The sequence below is a fragment of the Arachis ipaensis genome, chromosome B8 (assembly GCF_059453495.1).
Source record: "Arachis ipaensis isolate K30076 ecotype BB chromosome B8, ASM5945349v1, whole genome shotgun sequence".
NCBI classification, from domain to species: Eukaryota; Viridiplantae; Streptophyta; class Magnoliopsida; order Fabales; family Fabaceae; genus Arachis; species Arachis ipaensis.
The window spans coordinates 63,883,642-63,910,682 of record NC_142443.1 but is presented as its reverse complement, the minus strand read 5'-3'; the positions used below and the strand labels follow the sequence as shown (position 1 = coordinate 63,910,682).

The following is a 27,041-nucleotide window of genomic DNA, read 5'->3' as shown; positions in this document are numbered from 1 at the left end:
GAGAATGTTAGTGACACTTACCATTGTCACTAACATTCCAAATTGCCCCTATTTTCCACGTTAGAGTCCACGTTAACTAGGTTAACGTGGCTTCTAGCGTGGCCTTGCTAGCCATTTCCAACGTTAGTGATAAAGTTGAGTGTCACTAACGTTGGCTCATCATTCCCTTATCCACGTAAGCTTCCACGTTAACTAAGTTAACGTGGGAGTTAACGTGGCTCATGGTGGCATGTGTGGCTCCTTCCAATGTTAGTGATAATGTTGGGTGTCACTAACGTTGGCGATCACCTTCCTTCTTCACGTTAGCTTCCACGTTAACTAGGTTAACGTGGGAGTCAACGTGGCTTATTGGGGGCTTGTGTGCTTCCAACGTTAGTGACAATGTTGGGTGTCACTAACGTTGTTGACCACTTTATTTCTTCACATTAGCTTCCACGTTAACTAGGTTAACGTGGGAGTTAACGTGGCTTAATGTGCTTTGGCAAACGTTAGTGACAATGTTGAGTGTCACTAACGTTGGCTTCCCCCCTTTCTTCTTAACGTTAGAGGCCACGTTAACTAAGTTAACATGGACTCTAACGTGGTCACTCATGATCTTGGTCCAACGTTAGTGATAATGTTAAGTGTCACTAACGTTGGCTTCATTTCTTTACTTCCACGTTAGGGTTCACGTTAACTTAGTTAACGTGACTCTTAACGTGGGCAATGATGGCTTCGAGAGCGTTATTGGCAATCACTTTTCTCATTAACTTTGCAAGTTACTCCCATTCCACGTTAGTATTAACGTTAGTGTAACTAACGTAGCCACTAATGTGGCTCTTCTTTGCTTCCCTTGTCCTGAAATCAAGCAATAAAGTGCATCAAAGTTCTAGTCCAAGTCATGGGAAATGCAACATCCAATTTGTCCTTAAATTCATGCAAAAATCCTCATGAAATTATGTAAAGTGCACAATGTATGCTTGAATCAAGATGTAAGTGAATATCTACCCAAAACTAGCTTATTTCCTAAGGAAATGCATGAAACTACCCTAAAAATAGTAAAGAAAAGGTCAGTGAAACTGGCCAAAATGCCCTGGCATCACAACACCAAACTTAAAGCTTGCTTGTCCCTAAGCAAGTACTGGAACCAGAGAATGATGAATGGAATGCCAAGAGGAATGAGTCATTCTTGTGGAAGTCATGTCCCTGGTTTTATGGTGGTTTCATGCATAGCAACTTAGGTTCATTCCTGGCTTTCAGACCTTTATCTTGTCCTAGAACACTCACTTTGATTGCATCCCATGAGACTTTTATTCATTGATCCTTTTGTTGTTACTTCAGGGCTTATTTGTGTCCTTAGGCTAAGTATTCTGCAAGGGGGCAACTCTTTAAAATAAGCTTTCAGCCAATACTCCCGAACCAGTTGGTTCAAGGTGCTAGGTGTTGAAGTACCCCTAAGGACTTACTTGCTCAAGTCTATCCCCCATACATACACACCACAGGCACATAGTGTATGTATTTTCTTTTCTTGAGACCTTGGTGTCCAGCACCTCTTTGGGTTACTAAATGCTCTGTAGTGAGGGTTACTCTTGATAGTGGACTTTCAGCTGATAATCCCGGGTTAGTTAACCCAAGTTACCAAGTGATAAGGCACCCCTAAGAGCTTATTCATCCAAGTAGATCCCTCACACAGGAGTACCACAGACACATGTCTCAAAATTAAAACCATTGGTGCCTAGCCTTATTGCTTACCATTTTTCTTTTTATTCCTCAACTTTTATTGTTCTTTCCCTTTTTCTTATTAGGATCTTCTTATTTATCTAGTCTCATGAGGTGTGTCTCAAGCATAGTATTCCTGACAGATAGTCGTCTTCCCACCTTATGGTTGAACCAACTTAGCTATCTTATGACTATACCATAAACTCAAGAACTTACTCCATAGTATGAACTCTTCTCTGGTCTTTAAAAGCACTCATTCTCTTTTCATTTGATTCAAAAGGGACAACCATACAAATAAGTAAAGTAAGGGTGCAGTGACATAGAGACTAGCACACAGAGACCTCTTCAACACACAAACTAAAAAAAAGAATTTAAAAAGGTTTAAACTAACATGGAAGCAAGTTCTATTTCATACAAGATCTTCCTTATTTAAAGCATAGAAAAAGATGGACTAAAGAAGGAACTCCACCACCTTTTACTCTTGTGGATGTCCATGCTTGCCTCCTTATTTGTCTTCTTTGTGTCCTCTTGCATTCCCTCTCATCCGTGCCAATCTTGCTTGCTTCCAATCCTCAAGTGCCTTCCTTACTAATTCATGACTCTCTTCCACCCTTTGTCTTTCTTCTCGTGCTAATTCATCCCTCATTTCTTCATACCTTGTGATTCCTGGATGCAATATAGACAGTTGTCCTACCAAGTAACCGAGCCTGGCTTGAGTATTTATATGATGCCCAGTCTCGCTCATGTAAACTCCTTCTACAAATGCCCTTTGCTCGTCCAATAGTTCTGCCTGTTCTATTTGTCTTCGATGCATCTCATGTATATGTGCACCTTGATGTGCTTGGATGTTGATTAGCCTCTGGATGGATTCTTGTTGCTCATTTTGCCTTTGTTCCATCCTGTGAAATGTTTCATTCCATTGTTGTCCTTGACTCGGTTGCTGATCCATCATTTGCTTTTGCCAATCCCCTTGTTGAGTCATCCATCTTGAGAGTGACTCCTCTTGCTTCCCCATCATCTGTAGTTGAAGTTCTCTCTGTGCTCCTTGGCTCTCCAAATATTGTTGAGATAGTCCACCAATGGCCTCCTGCAATTGATGCATATCCAAAGTAGTTGGTGCTTGCCCTTCTACGGCTTGTCCTTCTACTACTTGAGGGGCTGTCCTCTTCCTTTGCTTTTGTTGAGGCAGGGGGGATGCAGTGGCATGCATTCGTTGAACGGTTATTGGAATACCCTCTTTTATCCATACGGGGTCCTCATCTTCAAACACCACCCCAGCTTTCTTGCACAGTCGGTAAATAGTGCTGGGGTAACCTAACGTTCCTCTTGAGTCGCTTTTCTCTGCCATTTTTCTAATGCCTTCTGCTATGAGCTCATGAACCTTGATTTCTCCTCCTTTGAGTATACAGTGTACTAGTGTGGCTCTCTTGAGATTCACCTCCGAGTTGTTCGCTGCTGGGAGGATGGACCTCCTTACAATCTCGAACCACCCCTTTGCTTCCGGAGTAAGATCTGCTCTCTTGATGAACCTTGGTCTCCTATCTGCATATCTTTCCCAGTCAGCTCCTGGTACACAAATGTCTTGCATAATCTGATCATGATTAGGGTTGTTGTCCATCCTTGAATAATAACTCTCTTCTTTAAACGGTATGGACCGCAGTTTTAATGCCTTCATGACACTCATGGGGCCAAAATCCATAATCTTTTCTCTCACAAAGCTTGTATATGACTCATCTGCCTTATCATAACGGACCGCATTTGCATAAAATTCTCTTATAAGATTTGTATTCACCTTAATGACCGGATCAGTGAGGAGCTCCCATCTTCTCTTTTCTACCTTCATTGTAATTTCGGGACACTCAATTTTCCTAACTTGAAATCCTAGCTCATAAATGATCTCTTTATCAACCATCCACCCGTATTGCAATGCATGATGCAAGCTTCTGAATCTCTTTTCATCATACGGGTGTTGCTCCATAGGTTTCTTCCCCTTCCTTCTTTTAGAGCTTGAAGATGCCATGATTGAGGGTTAATGTATGGAGTTGGCAAGGGTGTGGAGACTTTCGGTTGTTTAGGGTTGAGTGCAATGAAGGTGGTGAGGGAGAATGTGTTTAAATGGTTCGGAAATGCTTTGCTCCGAAATGAATAAGTGTGAAGAGTGGGTGTGGAGTGTGGAGCTAGGGTACGGATCATGGATCACTTTTATAGAAAGGTTGTGAGTGAATGGAGGGTGTGGATTGATGGAGTGGTTGTTTGATGGACGGTTGGGGTTGTGCATGTAGAAAGGACAAGGATCATCACTTTATGATGGAGATTGCTCGGTCTTCAAGGGTCCCATTTTTTTAATGTTGCATGGCAACATTTTCCAATGACTTCCCTTTTTAGAACAAGTGTATAGTCCTTCCTTTTGTGGTGTCCGAACCTTCTTCCTTTAATTGTCCAATCTATCTCCTTCAATTCTCCTTTCCTTTTCCTATAAAGATCAAATAAGAAAAGTAAGAAATATCATAAAAAAATCAATTTAGATTTTACGGCTAGAATAATAAAGAGAAGAAAAGATTAGATTGTTTATTCATGAACTCCAACTAACTAACTAACTGTGTATCCTTATATGCATTTTGGTGGCACCATGGGGTGACACCAAACTTAGTTTGAAGCACTGTGATGAACAGTTCTGTTTAAAGCTCCAAGACTAGCATGCTCTCTGTTGCATTCATGCTTTCTTGGTGCGCTTTGAACACCAAACTTGTTCCTCACTATATACTGCAATATAAGGACGTCACCAAGTTTGGGTTGGAATTTATGAATATTAATTTATTCACTAGTAAAAGCTAATAAAACATGGGTTGCCTCCCCTGAAGCGCTTCTTTAGCGTCACTAGCTTGACGTTTCTCCTTCATCAGGGAGGTTGATAATGCTTCAAGTCCTCCCCTCTTGCCTTGGACTTATATCCATTGGTTGTATCAATGATCTCTACATGTTCCAAGGAGAGGACTCTGTTAATAGTGAAGACCTTAGGTAACTGAGATGGTACAGTGGGAAGATTAGGGGGGATATCTAGGAAGTAAGCTGAGATCACTTTATCTCCTGGAGAGAAGTCTTCCGTAGGGATCTTCTTGTTCCTCCACCCCCTTGGTACCTTCTTCTTCGTCCCTTTTGATGCTTCCCTGCTCTTGGCGACTTCTTCTTCTAAGTGAATTTTGTTGTTGTCTTCACATGCCTCTGGTGGTTTAGATTCCTCCAGCTTCTCCTTGAGCTGTGACAATCGCTGTTTGCCTCGTTCATCATTCAGTGGGGTTCTCGGATGTGTTGGTGGTGCCTCAGTGCTTGTTTCCTCTGTCAGCATCTCATTATGATCATTGCTTGGTTCTTTATTTTCTTGGTCAGCTTCTTGGGAGAGTTTGAAGACATTGAAGCTGAGTTGTTCATCATGGATCCTCAATATTAGCTCTCCTCGCTCCACATCTATGAGTGCTCTGGCTGTAGCTAGAAATGGTCTTCCCAATATGATTGGGTGAGTGTGACTCTCTTCCATGTCCAAGATGACAAAGTCTGTGGGAAGAAAGTATTTCCCCACCTTTAACAACACGTTTTCCACCACTCCTTTTGCTTGTTTTTGAGTTTTGTCAGCCAGCTTGATGACTACATCTGTGGGCAATATCTCATTGATTTGCAGCCTCTTTACCAGGGATGAGGGCATTAAATTGATGCTTGCTCCCAAATCGCATAGTGCTCTATCAAACACTGTTTCCCCTATGGCACAGGGGACGTGAAAACTCCCTGACTCTTTTCTTTTCGTTGGTAACTACGGTTGAATGAGGGCACTGCACTCCTTGTTCATTACTATTGTTTGCCCTCTCTTGAGTGAGCTTTTCCTGGGAAGCAACTCCTTCATGTACTTGATGAATGCAGGCATTCGTTGGACAGTCTTGATGAATGGTATGTTCACATGCAGAGATGCAAATAAGTAAAAAAATCTTGAGTATATTCTCCTCTCCACAGCACCCTTGAGCAGTTGTGGAAAAGGTGCATAGAGTCTCAGCAGCTCCTGTTTTGAGATTTCTGGTTCTTGGTAATCTTTTTCCACCTCCTCTACTGAGGTATCTTCAGGTTGTTCTGACAGCTTGCTTGGCTTATCCTCAATCTCTTTATCACTTATAGTGACCATCTTGCAATCTTCTCATCTTACTTTCTTTGTTTCACCTCTCGGATTCTTCTCTGTGTCACTTGGGAATCCATCTGTGGGTTTGGGAATTTGCTCAGAGAGATACCCTACATGAGATTCCAACCTCTTGATTGTGTCTCCCTGGTTCTTGAAATTAGCCCGCACTTCCTCCTTGAACACCTTGTTGTCTTGAATCTCCTTGCTTATGCCTTCAAGTAGATTCTCAATCCTTGAGATTCTTTCATCAAGTGATGATAAGTCAGGCTGAGGAGGGTTATTCTGGCCTTGATATGAATGTGGAGAGGAGTTGTTATGGGGGTGTTGATATGGTCTAGATGTGAAGTGTTGAGTGGCTGCATTGTTTGGATTTGGGCGTCTTTGATCAAGGCTTTGGTCTTGTTGATTCCCCCACCCAAAATTTGGGTGATTCCTCCATCCAGGGTTGTAGGTCTTGGAGTATGGATCATGGTTTTGCCTTGGTGAATTCCCAATGTAGTTGGCTTGCTCCTGGCTACCCTCTGCTTCTTCATTCACTCCTTCTTAGGTTGTTAATGAAGTGGAGATTGCTGCTACTTGGTTCCTCTCCATCTTCTTGGTGAGGTCAGCCAGCTGCTGGGTGATGAGCTTGTTTTGGGCCAACAGAGCATCTACATTGTTTAGCTCCATTGCTCCTCTTGTGTTCCCTCTTTCGGAAGCATAGAAGTAGTCATTCTCTGCTACTGTTTCAATGACATCGATGGCTTCCTCAATAGTCTTCTTCTTGTTCAAAGATCCTCCAGATGAATGGTTTACGGCCTTCTTTGACTCATAAGAGAGCCCCTCATAGAAAATGTGCAGCTGCACCCATTCATTGAACATATCTGGTGGGCACCTCCTTGTTAAGTCTTTAAACCTCTCCCATGCTTCATATAGAGTCTCACCATCTTGTTGCCTGAAAGTTTGGACCTCAACTCTCAGCCTATTAATTCGTTGAGGAGGGTAAAATCTTGCTAAGAATTTGTTCACCACGTCTTCCCAAGTTGTCAAGCTTTCCCTTGGGAAAGACTCCAGCCACTTGGCTGCCTTATCCCTGAGTGAGAATGGAAATAATAGCAGTCTATAGGCGTCAGGATGAACACCATTAGACTTCACTGTGTCACATATTCTCAGGAAGGTGGTTAAATGTTGATTTGGGTCCTCTTGGACACTTCCTCCGAACGAACAGTTGTTCTACACAAAGGTGATGAGCTGTGGCTTCAGTTCAAAATTGTTGGCATGGATGGTCGGCTTTTGAATGCTACTTCCACAGTTTCCTGGGTTTGGATTGATGTAAGAGCCTAAAACTCTTCTATCCTCCCCAGCATGATTTGCTCAACCTCCTCTGCCATGGTTGTGAGCCTCTTCTTCATGATGGTTTTCCATGTTTTCTTCCATGTTTGGTTCAAAGTATTCCTCAAAGTGTTCCTCCTCTTCTTCAGCACCAACTACACGTTTGTCTTTTGCCTCCCTCCTTAGTCTAAGGAAGGTTCTCTCAGGTTCAGAATCAAAGGAAGTTGAAGCCCCGCTTCTTCTCCCTGTCATATAACTAACAAGTACAAGCAAAGAGAATAGGTGCAGAAAGTATATCCGTCAGAATTACTGTTAGTGTGAGTGATGCAATATGTCAAACAGTTAGTGGATTAGTGCGATGAATGGTAAATAACAAAGAAAAAGTAGGGGGAAGGGAAGAAATTAACTAAAACAGGAAGTAAATAACTCAAACAGAAATTTAAATCAAACAAAAATAAAATTCTCAATCTAGTTATCCTCCAATCTAATCATTGTTGATGCACAATCAATCCCCGGCAACGGCGCCATAAACTTGATGCACGGAAAACTTGTCTCATAACAAATTTCCTTCGGCAAGTGTACCGAATTTGTCATCAAGTAAAAACTCACAATAGAGTGAGGTCGAATCCCACAAGGATTGATTGATCAAGCAACTTTAATTAGAGGAATGTTCTAGTTGAGCGAATCAGAAATTGAGTTGAGAATTGCAGAAAATTAAATGGCGGAAAAGTAAATAGCAGAAAGTAAATTACAGAATCTTAAATGGGAATGGGGGAATTGCTCATAAATGTAAATGACAGAAATTAAAGAGAATGGGTAAGATCAGAAATGGGGAGTTCATTGGGCTTAGGAGATGTTGCATTCTCCGGATCAATCTCATTTTCATCTCTTCCTCAAAAAATGCACTCATTGATCTCCTTGGCAATCTTAAGTGATTGGATTACAATTTCTTGTAATTCAATCTCTCAAATCTTGATCAATAGCCAATTCCTTGGTCAATTGCTCATGAGAAGAGATGAAGTATGGTCACTGATTATACCACATGCATTTCCCAAATCAAGTGTTGAGAGGATTATAGTCACATATCCATCCAAACCCAATTTGATCCAGCATGAGAAAGCATTTCTAGCTTGATCTCTTCATTCCTCTTTCAAGGTTCAGAAGAGATCCAAGTATGAATAGCTTCTTTTCCAAGATAACTACCCAATTGGATGAAGATCGAAAGCTTTCAAGTAAAATCAAGAGAAAAGATAGAAGAAGAATAATGAAAACTAATATTGATCCATCAAATTACAACAGAGCTCCCTAACCCAATGAAAGGGGTTTAGTTGTTCATAGCTCTGGAAAATGAAAAAAAAGATGGAGAATACATGATGAAAACTAGAAGTGCAGAGAAAGTAAAAATACAGAGAGTAGTTCTATGCCAAGAGGCTCCCTATATTTTCCAACTCCTTAAATAATTCAAAGCTACTCCTATATATACTACTCTTCTGTTCTTCTAGTTGATTCTTCAAGTCTTGGGCCTTTGGATCTTGAGTTTGAAGCAGTTCTCTTCTTCATTGGGCTTAGCTTTTACTTGCAGAGAGAAAGTATGAAGTGGGTAGGGACTTTGGCTCAGGAAGTTAGTGGTGTTAACGTTCAGTGAAAATATGGGTTCGAGAACGTTAGTGACAATCACCTTTTTCACTAACGTTCCTCACCAAAGTTAAAAGCCACGTTAACCTCAACGTTAGTGGCACAAACGTTGCCACTAACGTTTCCACTATGTCCTTCGCACACGTTATTGGGACTCAACTTTCCCAATTACGTTGAGAAGCCTCCCCCTTCCCTACGTTAGAGTCCACGTTAACTTAGTTAACGTGGCTCTTTTAACGTAGGCTTGCCATCCTTCGAGAACGTTAGTGACACTTACCATTGTCACTAACATTCCAAATTGCCCCTATTTTCCACGTTAGAGTCCACGTTAACTAGGTTAACATGGCTTCTAGCGTGGCCTTGCTAGCCATTTCCAACGTTAGTGACAAAGTTGAGTGTCACTAATGTTGGCTCATCATTCCCTTATCCACGTTAGCTTCCACGTTAACTAAGTTAACGTGGGAGTTAACATGGCTCATGGTGGCATGTGTGGCTCCTTCCAAAGTTAGTGATAATGTTGGGTGTCACTAACGTTGGCGATCACCTTCCTTCTTCACGTTAGCTTCCACGTTAACTAGGTTAATGTGGGAGTCAACGTGGCTTATTGGGGGCTTGTGTGCTTCCAACGTTAGTGACAATGTTGGGTGTCACTAACGTTGTCGAACACTTTGTTTCTTCACGTTAGCTTCCACGTTAACTAGGTTAACGTGGGAGTTAACGTGGCTTAATGTGCTTTGGCCAACGTTAGTGACAATGTTGAGTGTCACTAACGTTGGCTTCCCCCCTTTCTTCTTAACGTTAGAGGCCACGTTAACTAAGTTAACGTGGACTCTAACGTGGCCACTCATGATCTTGGTCCAACGTTAGTGATAATGTTAAGTGTCACTAACGTTGGCTTCATTTCTTTACTTCCACGTTAGAGTTCACGTTAACTTAGTTAACGTAACTCTTAACGTGGGCAATGATGGCTTCGAGAGCATTATTGGCAATCACTTTTCTCATTAACTTTGCAAGTTACTCCCATTCCACGTTAGTGTTAACGTTAGTGTAACTAACGTAGCCACTAATGTGGTTCTTCTTTGCTTCCCTTGTCCTGAAATCAAGCAATAAAGTGCATCAAAGTTCTAGTCCAAGTCATGGGAAATGCAACATCCAATTTGTCCTTAAATTCATGCAAAAATCCTCATGAAATTATGTAAAGTGCACAATGTATGCTTGAATCAAGATGTAAGTGAATATCTACCCAAAACTAGCTTATTTCCTAAGGAAATGCATGAAACTACCCTAAAAACAGTAAAGAAATGGTCAGTGAAACTGGCCAAAATGCCCTGGCATCAGCAACCAAGTCTTGAATCCAAAGAAGTGAAGGCAACTAATAAGAGCACCAATCCTGTCCCTGATCCGGCAAGCAAGCTCAATCAAGCCATTTACAAAAGGAAGCTTGCTGAGGAGAGGCCAAGACAAGGGACAATAGCTGAATCTTCTCCCCCTTTGAGGTCATTCCTCTTAACAAACTGGAAGAAGAGGAAGAAAGTGACGAACATGTCAACTGTAGGTAACATTTCTTTTCTTTGCTTTGTTTACTTTCTCTGTCTGCTTTGTTTAAATTTCAATAAATTGGCATATAGTTACATTCTAAGTTTGGTGTTGTCCTGCAACAATTTGTTTTCAATCTTTCTTGGTGATTGCATCAAAAAATGAAAGTGTCACACTAAGATTCTAAGTTTGGTGTGCCACTTAATTCTCAATGCAATTCATTAAGCAACTCCACTTGTCTGCACAATAATAATGCCCTTTGTAGTGTTATCTTTCTTTTAGTTAGACAATTTTAGTTTTATCCTTGTTTTAGTCATTTCCTTGTTTTTAAATGCTTCCTTTTATTAACTGTTTTTGTTAATACATCACCAAGAAATCCTTATTCATGACAGATTCTTGGCTTGGTGATTGTATTTAACATATAACAGTTTCATTTGCTTAGTTTTAGTTCAAATAAATTGAAATATGATTGCATTCTAAGTTTGGTGTTGCTATGCAACAAAATTTGGTTCCAATCCTTACTAGATACTTGCATCAATTCCAAGTGAAAGTGTCACACTAAGTTTGGTGTGCTACTTATCTTTTATGCTATGTATCATGCACACTCTCTTATATTTGCAATCACAATGTCTCTGTCTCTTGTGGCTTGATTGTTATCTTCAATTTTGCTTGCTTGAAACACATGTACTGCTAACCTTCCATTGTGTAAGACATTCATGATCCATCTTAGCCCCATAGCCATTGTTCTAATTGTTGCTTGAGGATGAGCAAGCATTCTGAGTTTTGCAAGGGAAAGGGAAGAATAAGAGGAAAATGACAACAATAGAGAAAATGAATTAGAAGGTTGCAAAGTTTCTTTTCCTCTCATTTGTTTCCAGCACTTTAAGTTGCATGATTGTCTTTATCTTCTCTGTTTACATGTGTGTATGAATAAGCATAGTGATGAGCGGATATTTTATACGCTTTTTGGGGTTAATTTCATATAGTTTTGAGTATGTTTTAGTTAGTTTTTAGTCTATTTTCATTAGTTTTTAGGAAAAATTCATATTTCTGGACTTTGCTATGAGTTGTGTGCTTTTCTGTAATTTCAGGTATTTTTCTGGCTGAAATTGAGGGAGCTGAGCTAAAATCTGATTCAGGCTGAAAAAGGACTGCTGATGCTGTTGGATTCTGACCTCCCTGCACTCAAAGTAGATTTTCTGGAGCTACAGAACTCGAAATGGCATGATTCCAATTGCGTTGGAAAGTAGACATCCAGAGCTTTCCAGAAATATATAATAGTTTATACTTTGCACAAGGATAAACGACGTAAACTGGCGTTCAACGCCAGTTCTCTGCCCAATTCTGGCGTCCAGCGCCAGAAAAGGATCAAAAGCTGGAGTTGAACGCCCAAACTGGCACAAAAAATGGCGTTCAACTCCACAAATGGCCTCTGCACGTGACTCACTTAAATCTCAGCCCCAGCACACACCAAGTGGGCCCCAGAAGTGGATCTCTGCATCATCCATCATAGTCTACTCATTTTTGTAAACCTAGGCTACTAGTTTAGTATTTAAACAACTTTTAGAGACTTATTTTGTATCTCATGACATTTTAGATCTAAACTTTGTATTCTCTGACGGCATGAGTCTCTAAACCCCATTGTTGGGGGTGAGGAGCTCTGCTGTGTCTCGATGAATTAATGCAAGTATTCCTGTTTTCTATTCAAACACGCTTGTTCCTATCTAAGATGTTCATTCGCGCTTAACTGTGATGGAGATGATGATCTGTGACACTCATCACCTTCCTCAATTCATGAACGTGTGCCTGACAACCACCTCCGTTCTATATATGATTCAATGAGTATCTCTTAGATTCCTTAATCAGAATCTCCGTGGTATAAGCTAGAACTGATGGCGGCATTCATGAGAATCCGGAAAGTCTAAACCTTGTCTGTGGTATTCCGAGTAGGATTCAAGGATTAAATGACTGTGACGAGCTTCAAACTCCTGAAGGCTGGGCGTTAGTGACAGACGCAAAAGGATAGTAAATCCTATTCCAACCGGATCGAGAACCAACCGGTGATTAGCCGTGCTGTGACAGAGCGCGTGAGCGTAGTTTTCACTGGAAGGATGGAAGGTAGTCATTGACAACGGTGATCCACCAACACACAGCTTGCCATAGGAGGACGTGCGTGCGTGAACAAGAAGACAGAGGAAAGCAGAGATTCAGAAGACAAAGCATCTCCAAAACTCCAACATATTCTCCATTACTGCACAACAAGTAACCTTTAATTTATGCTCTCCTGGTTATTCGCAATTCAACTGATAAACATAATTGACTTCCTGACTAAGATTTACAAGATAACCATAGATTGCTTCAACCAACAATCTCCGTGGGATTCGACCCTTACTCACGTAAGGTATTACTTGGACGACCCAGTGCACTTGCTGGTTAGTAGTACGCGTTGTGAAAAGTGCGATTCACAATTCGTGCACCAAGTTTTTGGCGCCGTTGCTGGGGATTGTTCGTGTTTGAACAACTGACGGATTATTTTGTTGCTTAGATTAGGAAAATTTTTCTTTTTGGTTTAGAGTCTCTTATTATTGTTCTTGGTTAAAAATATCCTTCTTTAAAACAAGTGTTACATTTACTGCCCAGTTGGCTAGAGCATTAGTCTAAGCCCGTGGCAGTTGGGTACACTCTTTTTAAAATCCTTTTCATAAATAATATTTTCTCTATTAAATTTTGTGCCAAACTTTAAGTTTGGTGTTCTTCCTTCATATTCTTGTGTTCTTGTGAGTCTTCAAAGTGTTCTTGAGTTTTCCTTGTGTCTTGATCTTAAAATTTTTAAGTTTGGTGTTCCTTGGTGTTTTCCCTCCAAAATTTTCGAAAATAAGGAGCATTAGATCTAAAAATTTTAAATCTTGTGCTATCTTATTGCTTTTCTCTTTCCTCTTAAAAATCAAAAATATCTTTTCTCTCTATTTTAAAAACAATTTTTCGAAATATATTTCTAAAAATTCAGATTTTTTATTTCAAAATTTAAAACTTTTTTTTAAAATCATCATATCCTTTTCAAAACTTCCTAACCACTTTCTCTCTCCTCAGTTTTTCGAAAATCTTCACTCAATTTTTATTTATTCTATTTTAATTTATTTCATTTTCGAAATAAATATATAAATAAATAAATAAAAATATTTTTTCCTATTTTATATCATCTCCCTTTCTCCATCATGGATCTAAGTGGAAATGAACAATCCAGGAGGACTCTGGGGTCATATTCAAACCCCTCTACTGCTTCATATGGGAGTAGTATCTGCATACCCTCCATTGGAGTCAGTAGCTTTGAGTTGAATCCTCAGCTCATTATCATGGTGCAGCAAAGTTGCCAGTATTCCGGTTTTCCACAGGAAGAACCTACAGAGTTTCTGGCACAGTTTCTACAGATTGCTGACACAGTACATGATAAGAAAATAGATCAGGATGTCTACAGACTATTACTGTTTCCATTTGCTGTAAAAGATCAAGCTAAGAGGTGGTTAAATAACCAACCTAAGGCCAGCATAAGGACACGGAAACAGTTGACAGAAAAATTCCTGAATCAATATTTCCCTCCAAAAAGGATGACACAGCTAAGGCTGGACATCCAAGGCTTTAAACAAGGAGATAATGAATCTCTTTATGATGCCTGGGAGAGATACAGAGAGATGCTACGAAAATGCCCCTCTGAAATGTTTTCAGAGTGGGTTCAGTTAGACATCTTCTATTATGGGCTTGCAGAAGGAGCTCAGATGTCTCTAGATTACTCAGCTGATGGATCTATCCATATGAGAAAGAAAATTGAAGAGGCTCAAGAGCTCATTGATACAGTTGCCAGGAATCAGCATCTGTACCTAAGGAGCAACCCTTCCATGAATGAAGAGGTTGAAACAGTAACTGCTGAATTCAGTACTGTAAAACAAGCTGCTGAATTCAATCAGCAATTGGATTTTCTAACAAAGCAGCTAGCTGAATTCAAGGACAGGCTACAAGAGACAAGGATAGCTAATATACATATGGACGAACAGTTTAAGCAAACAAAGCAGCAGCTATCAAGGCAAATAGCAGAAGAATGCCAAGCAGTTCAATTAAGAAGTGGGAAACCATTAAATACCCCACCTCAAGGCATCAAAAAGTCAAGAAATGAGCAACCCACCAAAGATTCACCTGAGGACAGTAAGAGCCCAGGGAAAAATAATTCTGGCGCTAAAACGCCAGAGAATTGGTGGAAGGCTGGCGCTGAACGCCCAGACCATGCCCAAAACTGGCGTTCAACGCCAGAAACAAGGCAGGATTGGCGTTCAACGCCAGAAATGGGCAAGAATCTGGCGTTGAACGCCCAAATAGGGCAGAATCCAGTGTTGAACGCCCAAAATGGGCACATTTCTGGCGTTCAGACGCCAGAAGCAGATAAGGAGCTGGCGTCCAGTTTCACTCCAGCTTCTGACTCTGGCACTCAATTGCCAGTGAGGGACCAGACACACACAAGTGCTGATAACAACCCCTCTAAAAAGGCTTCTTTAACCACTAAGGTCGAGGAATATAAAGCCAAGATACCTTATCCTCAAAAACTCCGGAAAGAGGAGCAGGATAAGCAATTTGCTCGCTTTGCAGATTATCTAAGGACTCTTGAAATAAAGATTCCATTTGCAGAGGCACTTGAGCAAATACCTTCTTATGCCAAGTTTATGAAAGAGATCTTGAGTCATAAAAAGGAGTGGAGAGAAACAGAAAGAGTTCTCCTCACTGAAGAATGCAGTGCAGTCATTCTGAAAAGCTTTCCTGAAAAGCTTAAAGACCCTGGGAGTTTTCTGATACCATGCATATTAGAAGGTGACTGCACCAAGACAGCTTTATGTGATCTTGGGGCAAGCATCAACCTAATACCTGCATCCACTATCAGAAAGCTTGGTTTAACTGAAGAAGTTAAACCAACCCGGATATGTCTTCAACTTGCTGATGGCTCCACTAAATACCCATCAGGCATGATTGAAGACATGATTGTCAGGGTTGGGCCATTCGCCTTTCCCACTGACTTTGTTGTGCTGGAAATGGAGGAGCACAAGAGTGCTACTCTCATTCTAGGAAGACCCTTCCTAGCAATTGGACGATCCCTTATTGACGTCCAACAGGGGGAAATAACCCTGAGAGTCAATGATGATGAGTTCAAATTGAACGCTGTCAAAGCCATGCAGCATCCAGACACATCAACAGACTGCATGAAAGTTGATCTTATTGACTCCTTGGTAGAAGAGATCAACATGGCTGAGAGTCTCGAATCAGAGTTGGAAAACATCTTTAAAGATGTTCAGCCTGATTTGGAGGATTCAGAGGACATGAAAGAGCCTCTGAAATTTCTTCTAAAAGAGGAAAAACCTCCTAAACCCGAGCTCAAGCCATTACCACCATCCTTGAAATATGCATTTCTAGGAGAAGGTGATACTTTTCCAGTGATCATAAGCTCTGCTCTAAGTTCACAGGAAGAGGAAGCACTTATTCAAGTGCTAAGGACACACAAGACAGCTCTTGGGTGGTCCATAGGTGACCTTAAGGGCATAAGCCCAGCTAGATGCATGTACAAAATCCTATTGGAGGATAATGCCAAACCAGTGGTTTAACCACAGAGGCGGCTAAATCCAGCCATGAAGGAAGTGGTGCAGAAAGAGTTTACCAAATTACTAGAGGCTGGGATTATTTATCCCATTTCTGATAGCCCCTGGGTGAGCCCTGTTCAAGTCGTCCCAAAAAAAGGAGGCATGACAGTGATTCATAATGAAAAAAATGAACTGGTTCCTACAAGAACAGTTACAGGGTGGCGCATGTGTATTGACTACAGAAGGCTCAATACAGCCAGCAGAAAGGATCATTTTCCTTTACCATTCATAGACCAGATGCCAGAAAGACTAGCAGGTCATGATTATTACTGCTTTTTGGATGGCTATTCAGGCTATAACCAGATTGCAGTGGATCCCCAGGATCAAGAGAAAACAGCATTCACATGTCCATCCGGAGTGTTTGCTTATAGAAGGATGCCCTTTGGGCTATGTAATGCGCCTGCAACCTTCCAGAGATGCATGCTCTCTATTTTCTCTGACATGGTGGAAAAATTTCTGGAAGTCTTCATGGATGACTTCTCAGTATATGGAGACTCATTCAGCTCCTGTCTTGATGACCTGAAACTTGTTCTGAAAAGATGCCAAGAAACCAACCTAGTTTTAAACTGGGAAAAGTGTCACTTCATGGTGACTGAAGGAATTGTTCTTGGGCATAAAATCTCAAACAAGGGAATAGAGGTGGATCAAGCAAAAATAGAGGTAATTGAAAAATTACCACCACCTGCCAATGTTAAGGCAATCAGAAGCTTTCTGGGGCACGCAGGATTCTATAGGTGGTTTATAAAGGATTTTTCAAAAATCGCAAAACCTCTAAGCAATCTGCTAGCTGCTGACACGCCATTTGTGTTTGACACAAAGTGCCTGCAGGCGTTTGAAACGCTGAAAGCTAAGCTGGTCACAGCACCAGTCATTTCTGCACCAGACTGGACATTACCATTTGAGCTAATGTGTGATGCCAGTGATCATGCCATTGGTGCAGTATTGGGACAGAGGCATGACAAGCTTCTGCATGTCATTTATTATGCCAGTCGCGTTCTAAATGATGCCCAGAAAAATTACACAACCACAGAAAAAGAACTACTTGCAGTGGTTTATGCCATTGACAAGTTCAGATCATACTTAGTAGGATCAAAAGTGATTGTGTATACTGATCATGCTGCTCTTAAATATCTACTCACAAAGCAGGATTCAAAATCCAGGCTCATCAGATGGGTATTGCTTCTGCAAGAGTTTGATATAGAAATAAGAGACAGAAAAGGGACAGAGAATCAAGTGGCTGATCATCTGTCCCGGATACCGCCAGTGGAAGGGACGTCCCTCCCTTCTCTTGAGATCTCTGAGACGTTTCCTGATGAGCATTTATTCGCCATTCAGGAAGCACCATGGTTTGCCGATATTGCAAACTATAAAGCTGCAAGGTTCATACCCAAGGAGTACAACAGGATACAAAAGAAGAAATTAATTACTGATGCAAAGTACTACTTGTGGGATGAACCTTATCTCTTTAAGAGATGTGCAGACGGAATTATCCGTAGGTGTGTGCCTAGAGAAGAAGCACAGAGGATCCTGTGGCATTGCCACGGATCTCAATATGGAGGCCATTTCGGAGGTGAGCGAACAGCCACCAAGGTCCTCCAATGTGGCTTCTATTGGCCCACACTCTATAAAGATTCCCGAGAGTTTGTACGTAATTGTGACAGTTGCCAAAGAGCTAGTAACCTGCCTCATGGTTACGCCATGCCTCAACAAGGAATCTTGGAAATTGAGTTGTTTGACGTATGGGGAATTGACTTCATGGGACCTTTCCCACCATCATACTCAAACACTTATATTCTGGTGGCAGTTGACTATGTATCAAAATGGGTTGAGGCTATTGCCACACCCACCAATGATACTAAAACAGTGCTGAAGTTCCTCCAGAAACATATCTTTAGCAGGTTTGGTGTCCCTAGAGTACTAATCAGTGATGGGGGCACTCACTTCTGCAATAAACAGCTTTACTCTGCCATGGTTCGGTATGGAATTCGCCACAAGGTGGCCACTCCATATCACCCACAAACCAATGGGTAAGCTGAAGTCTCTAACAGAGAATTAAAGAGAATTCTGGAACGGACAGTAAATACCCGTAGAAAGGATTGGGCACGGAGCCTGGATGATGTTCTGTGGGCTTACAGGACAGCATTCAAGACCCCCATAGGGACATCTCCATACCAACTCGTATATGGTAAGGCATGTCACCTGCCTGTGGAACTGGAACATAAGGCCTACTGGGCAACCAGATTCCTAAACTTTGATGCCAAATTAGCAGGAGAAAAACGATTGCTCCAGCTAAATGAGCTAGAGGAATTCAGATTCACAGCTTTCGAAAATGCCAAGCTTTATAAAGAAAAATAAAAAAAATGGCATGAAAGAAAGCTGTCATCTAGAATCTTTGAACCAGGACAGAAGGTCATGTTGTTTAACTCTAGACTCAGGCTATTCCCCGGGAAACTGAAATCCCGGTGGAGGGGACCATACGTGATTACAAGTGTGTCACCATATGGTTATGTGGAGCTTCAAGATATTGATTCTGATAAGAAGTTCATTGTCAATGGATAGAGAATCAAGCATTATCTTGAAGGCAACATTGAGCAAGAATGCTCAAGGCTGAAGCTAGATTAAAAGCTCAGCAAGGTCCAGCTAAAGACAATAAAGAAGCGCTTGCTGGGAGGCAACCCAGCCATGGGGCAACAATCCTCTAAGCATTTTGCCCTATTTCTATTTTTATTTTTATTTGTTTATACAGAGTTCATTGATAACAAGGTAAATAATCATTTACAGAAGACCTCGGCACATAAAACAGAGAAAAAGATCCCACTGGCACAAAAATGCCAGTAACAGTGCATTTTGGGCGTTCAACGCCCAAAATGGGCATCCACTGGGCGCTGAACGCCAGTGATGGTAGCAGCTGGGCGTTCAACGCCAGAAAGGGGCACCCACTGGGCGTTGAATGCCCAGGAGAGCAGCATTTGGGCGCTGAACGCCCAAAACAGGCAGTGTTTGGGCGTTCAAACGCCAGGAAGGCAGGGAGGAGCCAAGTTCATTTTTTCCACACGTATTTCCGTTTTAATTTCAAATTTTATGCTTCAATGCATGATTTTTACATGAACATGTCAAGAACCCTGATTTCTAAAATCCTTAATTTCTAAAAATCCATCTTTCCAAATTCAATCCAAATCTTTTCAAATCTTTTCTAAAAACAAATCTATCTTTTTCACTCAAAAATCTTTTCAACTAATTCACATCTTTTTCAAATCTCCATATTATCTTTTTCAAAATTCAGATTTATCTTTTTCAAAAATCTATCATATCTTTTCAAAATTAAACTATATCTTCTATCTTATCTTTTTCAACTCAATCTTTTTATCTTATCTTTTCCAATTTTTCGAAAACCCACCCCCCATCCCTTTAAATTTGGGTTCGGCCTCCCTCCTCCTCCATCAACAATTGCACCTAGCTCTCCTTCTATCCCTCTCCTTTCTTTTCTTTTGCTTGAGGACAAGCAAACCTCTAATTTTGGTGTGTTTATCCGAGATCGCTAAGATCATGGCTCCTAAAGGAAAACAACCCACTCCAAGAGGCAAGAAAGAGAGCGTTCCAAAACCACTTTGGAATCAAGGGAAGTTCTTATCTAAAGAACATTCAGACCATTATCTTAAAGTAATGGGTCTGAGATCAGTGATCCCGGAAGTTAGATTCGATCTGAAAGAAGATGAATATCTGGAGATCCAGGAGCAAATTCGAATCAGGAACTGGGAAGTCCTAGCTAATCCTGAAACGAAAGTAGGAAGGAACATGGTCCAGGAGTTCTATGCTAATATGTGGCAGACTGGCAAGCAAAAACTATCTGGAACTGCCTTCTATGAATTTCGGACCATGGTCAGAGGGAAGATTGTTCATACTACCCCTGACAAGATCAGGGAGATCTTAAAGCTACCTCAGCTAAAGGATGATCCAGACTCCTTCAACAGGAGGATGATGAGAGCAGACATTGACCTGGAAAAGATTCTAGAGGACATATGTATCCCTGGAGCCAGGTGGACCACCAACACAAAGGGTGTCCCAAATCAACTCAAGAGGGAGGATCTCAAACCAGTCGCCAGAGGATGGCTGGACTTCATTGGGCGTTCTCTGTTGCCTACTAGCAACCGTTCTGAAGTCACAGTCAAAAGAGCAGTGATGATCCATTGCATCATGATGGGAAAGGAAGTGGAGGTTCATCAGCTGATTTCAACTGAACTCTACAAGATTGCTAACAAAAATTCTAAAGAGGCCAGGTTGGCTTATCCAAGCGTGATTTCTCTGCTCTGCAAGGACGCTGGAGTAAGGATGGGAATAACTGAATATATCCTAATTGAAAAGTCAATCACCAAAGCATCAATGGAAAAACAACAAGCACAGGAGGATCCCATCAAGAAGAGAGCACAGGAATTCCTCCCAGAGATCCCTCAATCTGAATACTGGGAGTATCTTGAGATGTTCGTTACCAAGATACGGGAAGCTATGGAGCAAATAATAAAAGAACAGAAGGAACACAGTCAAATGCTGACCTATATGTTTAAAGAACAAGAGGAGCAGGGGCGTGACTTAAGGGAACTGAAGCGCCAAAAGTCTTCTCTTGTAGGACCAAGCACCCCAAGGATCAGAGGAACCCTCGTGCCCCCAGAATAAAGGTTGTTAATTTCCAATTTCCGCCTTAACTCTGTGACAGTGTCGTTATAAAAGTTTACCTTAGAAGTCATATAGTAGTAATTAGTATCTATTTTGATTTTATCTCCAATTAAGCTATAATTTATTTTTCTCATCATCAGCAAACATGAATAAAGTAGTAGATCTTTTGAATAAGAAGCAATAAAATTTCGAGTTTTAATAAAAGAAATTCTAATTAGTTAAATGTGGTGGCAATGCATTCTGTCTTCTGAATGAATGCTTGAACAGTGCATATATCTTTTGAATTTGTTGTTTAAGACTGTTAAATATGTTGGCTCTTGAAAGAATGATGAACATGAGACATGTTATTGATAATCTAAAAAATCATAAAAATGATTCTTGAAGCAAGAAAAAGCAGCAAAGAACAAAGCTTGCAGAAAAAAAAAAGAGAGAGAAAGAAAAAGAAAAAGCAAGCAGAAAAAGCCAATAACCCTTAAAACCAAAAGGCAAGGGCAAATAAAAGGGATCCCAAGGCTTTGAGCATCAGTGGATAGGAGGGCCTAAAGGAATAAAATCCTGGTCTAAGCGGCTAAACCAAGCTGTCCCTAACCATGTGCTTGTGGCGTGAAGGTGTCAAGTGAAAACTTGAGACTGAACGGTTAAAGTCAAGATCCAAAAGCTAAAAGAACAGTGTGCCTAAGAACTCTGGACACCTCTAATTGGGGACTTTAGCAAAGCTGAGTCACAATTTGAAAAAGGTTCACCCAATTATGTGTCTGTGGCATTTATGTATCCGGTAGTAATACTGGAAAATAAAGTGCTTAGGGCCACGGCCAAGACTCATAAAGAAGCTGTGTTCAAGAATCATCACACTGAACTAAGAAAATCAATAACACTATCTAAATTCTAAGTTCTTCTAGATGCCAATCACTCTGAGCTTCAATGGATAAAGTGAGATGCCAAAACTGTTCAGAAGTAAAAAGCTACTAGTCCCGCTCATCTAATTAGAATCTGAGCTTCAATCAAAAACTCTGAGATATTATTACTTCTCAACCTATTAGTCTTCTATTTTATTTGTCTTCTATTTTACTATGAGTTGTGTGCTTTTCTGTAATTTCAGGTATTTTTCTGGCTGAAATTGAGGGAGCTGAGCTAAAATCTGATTCAGGCTGAAAAAGGACTGCTGATGCTGTTGGATTCTGACCTCCCTGCACTCAAAGTGGATTTTATGGAGCTACAGAACTCGAAATGGCATGCTTCCAATTGCGTTGGAAAGTAGACATCCAGAGATTTCCAGCAATATATAATAGTCCATACTTTTCACAAGGATAAAAGACGTAAACTGGCGTTCAACGCCAGTTCTCTGCCCAATTCTGGCGTCCAGCGCCAGAAAAGGATCAAAAGCTGGAGTTGAACGCCCAAACTGGCACAAAAACTGGCGTTCAACTCCACAAATGGCCTCTGCACGTGACTCACTTAAATCTCAGCCCCAGCACACACCAAGTGGGCCCCAGAAGTGGATCTCTGCATCATCCATCATAGTCTACTCATTTTTGTAAACCTCGGCTACTATTTTAGTATTTAAACAACTTTTAGAGACTTATTTTGTATCTCATGACATTTTAGATCTAAACTTTGTATTCTCTGACGGTATGAGTCTCTAAACCCCATTGTTGGGGGTGAGGAGCTCTGCTGTGTCTCGATGAATTAATGCAAGTATTCCTGTTTTCCATTCAAACACGCTTGTTTCTATCTAAGATGTTCATTCGCGCTTAACTGTGATGGAGGTGATGATCTGTGACACTCATCACCTTCCTTAATTCATGAACGTGTGCCTGACAACCACCTCCGTTCTATATATGATTGAATGAGTATCTCTTAGATTCCTTAATCAGAATCTCCGTGGTATAAGCTAGAACTGATGGCGGCATTCATGAGAATCCGGAAAGTCTAAACCTTGTCTGTGGTATTCCGAGTAGGATTCAAGGATTAAATGACTGTGACGAGCTTCAAACTCCTGAAGGCTGGGCGTTAGTGACAGACGCAAAAGGATAGTAAATCCTATTCCAACCGGATCGAGAACCAACCGGTGATTAGCCGTGCTGTGACAGAGCGCGTGAGCGTAGTTTTCACTGGAAGGATGGAAGGTAGCCATTGACAACGGTGATCCACCAACACACAGCTTGCCATAGGAGGACGTGCGTGCGTGAACAAGAAGACAGAGGAAAGCAGAGATTCAGAAGACAAAGCATCTCCAAAACTCCAACATATTCTCCATTACTGCACAACAAGTAACCTTTAATTTATGCTCTCCTGGTTATTCGCAATTCAACTGATAAACATAATTGACTTCCTGACTAAGATTTACAAGATAACCATAGATTGCTTCAAACCAACAATCTACGTGGGATTCGACCCTTACTCACGTAAGGTATTACTTGGACGACCCAGTGCACTTGCTGGTTAGTAGTACGCGTTGTGAAAAGTGCGATTCACAATTCGTGCACCACATAGCCTGAATTTTGATCTGTAACATGTTGCTATGCCACTATGACTACCAACTTGAGTTTTGTAAAGTTCAAAGCAGTAAAATATCATGATCATAAACAAACAAGGAATTAAAGAAGAACTTAGCATGTGCATAAAAGTATTGGAAGGCTAGTATGATTAATTATTGCTCAATTGCATTAGATTTTATTTAATTGAAGTTTGCATCTAGAATATTTTGTGAAATCTTTTGAAATCATGAAAATCTTGAAAAAGCAAGTGCAAATTAAGGCAAGAAAGAAAAAGGGAAAGAATGAGAAAGCTGAAGGCTCTGAGTACCAATGACAATTAAGTTGTTAAGTACTTGTGGTGTTTATGTATCAAGCAAAAAGCTTGAAAACAAAACACTTAGAGTCAAGGCTAGGCTCAAGTGCAAAAGCACTCCCTCAAAGCTCAAGGTTCTGAGCATCAATGATTAGAGAGTCAAGAAAAGAAACAAATGAGCTTAATGAAGTCCTCTAATTAAATGCTTGTGGTGCTTATGTATCAAGTGGTAATACTTGAAAACGAAGCATTTAGAATCGTAGCTTTGTTATCAACTCATGGGGCAAAGCACCTAAAAGGAGAAGCTAATAAGAAAATCAAAAGCTTGTTTCAAGGAAGAAACATAAGGAAAAGATTTCATAAAATGAGCTAGATAGAAGCATCAATCATTTACATTTCTTTTGTGATTGTAGCATGCATAGAAAACTAGCCTACCATGAACATTGAGTTGCTATTTTTCTTACCTTGGATTGTCAATCTTTATTGCATGATTCTTTTCTTGCTTGGGGACAAGCAAGGTTTAAGTTTGGTGTTGTGATGACATGGCATCATGTCATATTTTTCTATGCTTTTTCATACAAGAAATTGATGATTAGTGCTTAAATATTGCATTCTTTTGTGCTTAAATGGTATATTTCCTTGATCTTTTGATTTTATAAATTTTGTAGGAAATAAGTGGAAAAAGAAACAAAATAGCACAAAATTAGCTCAAAAGAAGAAAAGAAGAATTTTGTGGCAGGCTTTAAAGATTGAGCATGCTTTGGACCTTAGGCCACCATTTTAAAAGCGTGGCCCATGACCATGAAGCTTTAGCATATGCATTAATGCATATGTATGCATGCGTTTAATAATTATGCAATGCATGAACGCATTAGCATTATTAATTAAATAAATAAAACCATGCATGCATGAAACATATAATGCCAATGAAATGAACGATAAATGAATGATTGAAATGCATGCATTATTAATTAAAGCCAATGGAAAAATGCATGTAATACATTATTAAAGCAAATGGCTTTAACGTTAATACATTGGCATTAATTAATAAAGATGAATGCATGCATGAATCATTTGATTATTAAAGCTCACATTAATGCATTGCAATATAAAGCATGTATAGCGTTCATTAAAGAGAACAAAATGAAAGCATAAGAACGTCAAGCCTAGCGTTCAATTAAAGAGAGGCATAGCATTCAAAGAAGCAACGTAGCGCTCACCAAAGCTAAGGAAGCAAAGCGCAACAAGAATGGAGCGCTACATTAACTCTTTCAACGTTTTCGGGCTTGGCACAAAGAAAAGCATGAGGAAATTGGCTCAAAATGGGAGAGCTAAGATTCGAAGAGGGAGACAAGAGGAAGCAAGGGGCGCTACATTAAAACAACTCACTGAGCGCTATGTGAGCTTGGCATGAGACAAATTGAAGGCACACAAGGGGGCTAGTGAGCGTTGCGTTACCTCACTTAACCGAGCGCTCTACTGGAGCTCGCCCCTGGTCCAATTTCAATTAAAAAGCCATCTTGGATACACTTCTTCACCAATCTGAAAAGCCCACCATAAGTGCAATCTGACTCAATTAATTCAAGCCCATTGAAGCCTCAAAGCAAGCAGAACTCATTGACATCACTCAAAGGCATAAGAAATAGTTAGATTAGGAATTTTATTTAATTGTAATTTGTTTTTATTTTCATTTTAATTTTGTAAAAGCCTATAAAAAGGAATCTGTTCCATTTTAGAAAGGAGGCTGACTCTATTAGAAAGCAGTAGGAGTAGGAGAAGAATAGGGAACTCTCTTTTAATTTTCCTATTTGAATTTGAGAATTGGAAATCAGATCTGGGTTCTCTTTTCTTCTCTGCTTCATTTTCTTTCCTCTGAAATTTTGTTTCTGTCTTGATCGAGTGAGCAATTGAGCTCTTGGCTTTCTTTCTGTTTTTAATATATCATTGAAATTGTGGATTCTCTTAAGGGTTTCAGAATTGATCTAAATCTTCTTGCTGCTTTTAATTCTTCTGCAAGTTTTCCTTTCTGAAATTTTACATGAGTTTGCTGTGAGCTTGATTTACATTTCTAAGCAATTTAAATTTCCCTGCACCTCAATTCCCTTTTCTGTTGATGCAATTTACTTTCCTTGTCATTTAAGATTCTGTCACTTGTTCTAAGATTTAATTTACTGCCTCTTTAATTTCCAGCACCCAATCCCCTTTACATTTATTGTAATTTACATTTCTTTCTCTTTAAGTTTCTGTCCAATTTACTTTCTACACTTTTAAATTCCTTGCAATTTACATTCTGCTGGTCACTTTTCATTTAATTCACCAATGTTAGCTTGACTAGACTAATCACTCACTAAAGTTGCTTGATCCATCAATCCCTGTGGGATCGACCTCACTCTAAGTGAGTTTTACTACTTGATGCGACCCGGTACACTTGTCGGTGAGTTTTTGGTGTGGAATCGGATTTCCACCCATCAGAGCTCAAGCATTCCATAGGATCTTCAAGAGGAAACTAGCCGCCGTCACTAAAGTGGACCCGTTCTTTAATTTCTTTGTTCTTATTTTTCTGTTTTTTGTTTTTTATGTTCTGTCTATGTTTTTCTCTTCATTACATGTTCATTAGTGTTTAGTGTCTATGTATTAAAGCTATGAATGACTCCATGAATCTTTCACCTTTCTTAAATGAAAAATGTTTTCTGAAAAAAAAAAAGAAGTACATGAATTTCGAATTCTATCTTGAAATTAGTTTAATTATTTTGATGTGGTGGCAATACTTTTTGTTTTCTGAATGAATGCTTGAACAGTGCATATTTTTTATATTGAAGTTTATGAATGTTAAAATTGTTGGCTCTTGAAAGAATAACGAAAAAAGAAAAATGTTATTGATAATCTGAAAAATCATAAAATTGATTCTTGAAGCAAGAAAAAGCAGTGAAAAACACAAAGCTTGCAAAAAAAAGGGCAAAAAATAAAAAGGAAAAAAGAAAAAGCAAGCAGAAAAAGCCAGTAACCCTTTAAACTAAAAGGCAAGGGTAAAAAGGATCCAAGGCTTTGAGCATTAATGGATATGAGGGTCCAAAGGAATAAAATCCTGGCCTAAGCAACTAAATCAAGTTGTCCTTAACCATGTGCTTATGTCATGAAGGTCCAAGTGAAAAGCTTGAGATTGAGTGGTTAAAGTCGTGGTCCAAAGCAAAAAGAGTGTGCTTAATAACTCTGGCACCTCTAACTGGAGACTCTAGCAAAGCTGAGTCACAATCTGAAAAAGTTCACCCAGTTATGTGTCTATGGCATTTATGTATCCGGTGGTAATACTAGAAAACAAAATGCTTAGGGTCACGGCCAAGACTCATAAAGTAGCTGTGTTCAAGAATCAACATACTAAACTAGAAGAATCAATAACACTATCTGAATTCTGAGTTCCTATGGATGCCAATCATTCTGAACTTCAAAGGATAAAGTGAGATGCCAAAACTGTTCAGAAGCAAAAAGCTACTACTCCCACTCATCTAATTGGAACTAATCTTCATTGATATTTTTGGAATTTATTGTATTTTCTCTTCTTTTTA

General features: G+C 40.1%; 1 non-coding gene across 1 annotated transcript; it reads left to right on the top strand.

The window, feature by feature from the left end:
* The first annotated feature begins 6,716 nt into the window (after positions 1-6,716).
* Positions 6,717-6,823, top strand: LOC148548351 (small nucleolar RNA R71). The gene has a single exon (XR_015897183.1). It is a non-coding gene; the product is annotated as a small nucleolar RNA R71 (small nucleolar RNA).
* Positions 6,824-27,041: the final 20,218 nt, after the last annotated feature.